The 5,046-nt window shown below is 30.3% G+C and overlaps 1 protein-coding gene across 1 annotated transcript in view; it reads right to left on the minus strand.

Moving 5' to 3' along the window:
• LOC117174693 (potassium voltage-gated channel subfamily H member 8) overlaps positions 1-3,998 on the minus strand; it is a 288,810-nt gene extending 284,812 nt beyond the window's left edge. The window contains exon 1 of the mRNA XM_033363998.1: positions 3,792-3,998. The gene's annotated coding sequence lies outside the window, so the exon portion shown is untranslated. The remainder of the gene's footprint in view (positions 1-3,791) is intronic.
• Between the last annotated feature and the right edge of the window lie 1,048 nt (positions 3,999-5,046).

Below are 5,046 nucleotides of genomic sequence, written 5' to 3' on the forward strand. Positions count from 1 at the left end.
TAAGCATAGCTTAAACAATTGCGAGCTTAGATTAGAAGCTGGGTTTAGTTTTTAGGCTTATAAGTTAGCTTGATTTTTAAATTTAGAAGCTCAAGGTAGTACAAGGTTTGCAATTTTATACGGTTGTTTAAATGTCATAAGTTTTAAAATAAGATTAAATTTCAAAAAATATTAGCTTGCTTTAGTTTAGCTTGAACTTAGTTTATTTTAGCTTATACATGAAGCTTATATATCTAAGCTTAGGCGCGGATTTAAGAAGGGTGACCGCGGCCGATTCCCTCCTCCCCCGAGGTCATAATAAAAAAATATTACAAAATATCTCAGAATATTGTCGCTTTTATCTGTGACTTTATATTACGAGAGAGCTCCCCTTGGTTTTGTGACCTTCATTGGCTCTTTTATTATTGCAACGAAATATTTATGATTCAATATTTTCATTTCTTATAGTCTTGAAGAAAATTTTTCAATTCCACGAGTTTTGAAAAGGGTTCAGTTCTAAATGATTCCTTTTTTTATTATAAAAGTTTATTTATTTAAAGCCACTTTGCCGAAATATTGAGAAAGCAAAAATACTGTAACAGAAACTTAATTTTGGATTCTGTAATTTAATAAGGAAAATTGTTGCAAAACTTTGGATTAACTTTTGAAAGTTGGTACTGGAGATTCTGATAGTGAAGTATATGTAGATTCCATCATCCTTTGCCTTTGCTCACCCCCAAGTAACTCCTACATGTAGTTTACGAGTTACGATAATGCTCAGAATACTAAACCAGTATCTCGATCCATATCAGATACACGTTTTGAACATAAATTAAAAGAAGAAATTAATGCGTAAATTGTAAGTTTTATTTTCTGAAACAAGATGAAAACTTTTTAATTGCTTTAAAAATAAGGGTCCCTGCAGTACTGGTTTCACAAAAGCTCAGGATACTCCTTAGTAGTGCGAATCAATACAGACAGTGTTTACTGTTTACCTAATAACACAAAAACAGACTTCTAAACCTTCTTTTAAGGAAACCAATTTATTGCAAATATGTTCATATTTCTTCCATGTCATGTTTACGCATATCATTATTAAATTCCGCTGAGAGTTTGTTTAATCAACAATTTATTTTAGGAACATGATATTAATTTTGAGTCGGTACTTTATAGTAAATGCCAGTTCATGAATTTGATGGATACGCTATTATACACATTCCGGATTTTTTATTTAATCCGCAAATTGCGGCCGAGTGTCAGTTGTTACGCCACATACAATTTATGACCGTCTATATGCACATGACAATTTCGAAACTAAGTTTTAAAAAATTTCAAGTATTTTTTTAAACGAAAAATCATGAAGTTTCGACGAATAGATAAACTACATAAATCTAAAGACACACTTTTATAAAAAAAAAGATTCATTTCCAGAGTTGAATAATCGTTTCTTCTGGCTGCAAATTAATTTTTTAACTGAAAATTATACTATTTTAGTTGAAGATTCATCATTCCACTTGAAAATCCATCTCTTTAGATGAAGACCAATCATTTTTGGTTAAAAAGTATAATATTATATTTTTGATTAACAATTAATCTTTTTTCGGTATACATTTTATTATATAAAGGAAATTCAAAAGTTTGGTTGAAAATTCAACTTTCGGTGTTGAAATATCAACTACTTGGTTACAAGTTTAACTACTTTCTTAAAAATTGTTTTTTTTTGTTTGGTAAAATTAATCTGTTTTGATTCAAGATTTATCATTTTTTGGTTGAAGACGTATCTATTTTGTTGAAAATTTCTCCTTCGTTGAACATTTATTTTTAAACTGAGAATTTAACGAACCCTTATTGGTTGGAAATCTATCTCACTTAGATGAAAATTCAACTATTTGGTTGAAAATGTGCCTTTTGTTGACAGTTAATCATTTGATAGATTATTCAACTCTTTGGTTGAGTAGCCCACTATTTTCGATTGAGAATTAATTATTTTTGGTTGAGAAAATTAATTATTTACTTAAAAATTAAATCCTTTGGTTAAGAATTCATTCTTAGTCGTTAAAAATTCTTCGTTTCGATTTAAATATTCAACTATTTTGTTAAAAATTGTTTCTTTTTGTTGACAATTTTTTTTCAACTAAAAATTTAACTATTTTATTTCTCGTTAAAAATGTATCCTCTTTTATTTAAAAGTTCGTCCTTTTTAGTAGAAAATAATTGTCTAAAACAATTTTTGTTTTATAAACCTTATTTCGTTCATGATTAATCTACGACTTTGAATAAAAATTATTAAAACTGCCACTCGACAGATATGAATGAAGTTATGTGAAAATTAATTTTGGATCCCCAAAGTGGATGCATTTGATCAGAAGTTGATAATCAGAATAATCTGCAACGATTTGATATCACAGGGTTTACTGTGCATACATAACTATTTAGAGAAATAGCATGAAATTGCTGAATTGAAAAATTAAAGCGAAAACTGTACAAAGTTTATAAAAATAATAACTGATAACATTATTTTAATAACAGGTTAAACAATGCAAAAGGTGGTCTGCTTTTTAGAATCTAATTTCTGAGTTAAAAACAAAAGATTAGGTGAATTTAATAATTATTCTAAATAATTTGAAAGTAATACATCTTTGTATTGATGATATTTAGGTGTCCTCATGAAAAGAGCCCTGACGAGCGGTTCTAGTTTGAGAGATATTCACGTTTTTCGAAGTTGAGGTCGAAATTATTATTTTCAGGTTTGAGTGACGGATTATACTGGGAATAGTTCATCTTTTGGAACTATACTCATTTCCAGAAAGTAACCGAAAGTAGGTATATATTATGTTCATGAAAAAGTATAACACGTGTGCCTATGACCCTCGCCGAGTTTAGATACTTTTTTTTTATCGAAATACGATTTTCGAAGTTCCAACTTTAAACATATCTCGGTAATTCGTTTTTCAACTTGTGGAGGGTTCGTTTTGGATTTAAAATATCAAGAATTTATCTGACGATGCCTTTGTACGTAACTCTAGATCGCCCATAAGGGCGCTTTTGTGTGGATGTCCACCTATAAGGAGTAACACCACAGTAGAGTAATTTGTATATGGTCAGACCCCTATAGACAATCTAAACATCTGAAGATTTGAATTCTTCTATGTATTTTATTATGAAATAAGATTACCTTAAAACAGTATTCATTAAAAAATGTGATAGATCTCTGAGATATAATAATGTGATTATCACGGCGGGTGAGAATTAATAATAAAAATGGATTTTAAACTCCATCAGCAATAGTATTATAGTCAACAAGAAGATTATAGTTGTATACATTTTTCTCAACTACTTTTTTAACCAATTTTTTATATTTTATGGGATGAAATTGGATGGCCTTTAACTCATAAAAATAAGTTCAACAACATTTTATTTTAAGAACGCATAGTTATTTTTGAAGTAAAACTCATCAATCGTTAAGAATGGATATACATGCGTCCAGCAAATATTGGACTATCATCAACGAAGGTGACAGGAGGTAATTAAGAAAATTTATTACGACTGCAGAAAAGATATCTGTCACAGAATTGAACCCCTTTCATCAGCATAAAATATCAAACGAGATTTCCATGGTAGAAGCTTCACCTTTCGTAGCAGGGAAAATTGTTTCAGAAAAGCTTAGATAAAACAGGTCGGACTACTTTTTTATGTTATCAATTGCAATAAATACGTTTTGTGTCATGGTCGAGCAATCTAAAAAGTAGAGCAACGTTCGATGGCAATTATGTTGCTATGTATTGCAGTTGATAGTAATAATTAATATGAACCTTATCGGGGAGAAAAAGCTCACTGATGGAGCATGTTCGTAGATCATTCAACTTGCGGAACAAAAACTAAACACTGAAAATTATTTAGCCCCCCATTTTTGATATCCTTAAGGGGGTTTTCACTATATATCCAGAGATCACGACACTTTTAAGGAAAGAAATTTAAAACTTGAATAGCAGTTTTTTTTCGATGAATTCCGGTGATGATAAAACACGTACGATCCGCGTGATGGCATCCGCGGAACTAACTAACAGGGGAGAGAATTTTCTATCCTGATGGCCCGGGCGCCTGGTGGACTTGCGCCTGACGAACCAGGCGCAACATGTGGGAAAATGTCTGCGATAAGGCAGGCGCATATCAAGACATTTGTATATGCAGATGAAGCTTAAAGACACACACATTGACATTACGAAGGGGAAGTGCATGCTCATTAGTTTTGTAGCGATCTAAAATTAAAATCCAATCATTTTTTTCAGATTTTTATCTTTCATTTCATTAAGAATGTTCACTCAGGGGTCATTCACAAAATAGTTGATACTTTTTTTAGTCATTTTTGTATCCCCTCCTATATTATGACAGGCCGTGAAAATAAATTGCAGGCAAAACTTTTATGATCTCATAAAAATTCTTCAAAGAATACAAATCCATGATTAATTTTTTATTTCAACCCCCCTAAACTCCCTTCATGAAGTCTCAAGAAATACCACAAGCAAGTGCAATAGAGATTTTACACTTATTTCAATTGTTTGTTATTGTTCAAAGAATGTATTTTACTTTGAATTTAAATCTTCAATGGAAAAAAACTAGGAAATCCTACTTTCTTCTTAGATTTTTTTCTGAATGCTGTGGCCTAATTACTAAATGAAGGGTATCACAGCATAACCAAGTAAGTGTCACTTTTTTCAAAACACGTTTTATTCGCTTACATTTTTTTAAACTTCCGTCACATAATGTGGTGAAAAAGAATATACTTTATTGTAACAATTTTTATTTAAATAATTTGTTTAAATATCAGAGAAGCGAAAAAACCAATAGCGTCATTCGATTTTACAGAAAAAATTACATAAAGCAGATGTATTGAATACTTTTTTATTCCACCTAATTTTTTATTATATTGTATGAATATAAATTCAATACCATGTGATTATTTATTTATACTATGTCGCTAACTGAGGTCATAAAATATGGTGAAATGCATAGGCCTTGCATCAGATTTTTAGCCTTGCGTTTTCAAACAAATTGTGAAAAAAAATT

Source organism: Belonocnema kinseyi, chromosome 6 (genome assembly GCF_010883055.1).
Source record: "Belonocnema kinseyi isolate 2016_QV_RU_SX_M_011 chromosome 6, B_treatae_v1, whole genome shotgun sequence".
NCBI classification, from domain to species: Eukaryota; Metazoa; Arthropoda; class Insecta; order Hymenoptera; family Cynipidae; genus Belonocnema; species Belonocnema kinseyi.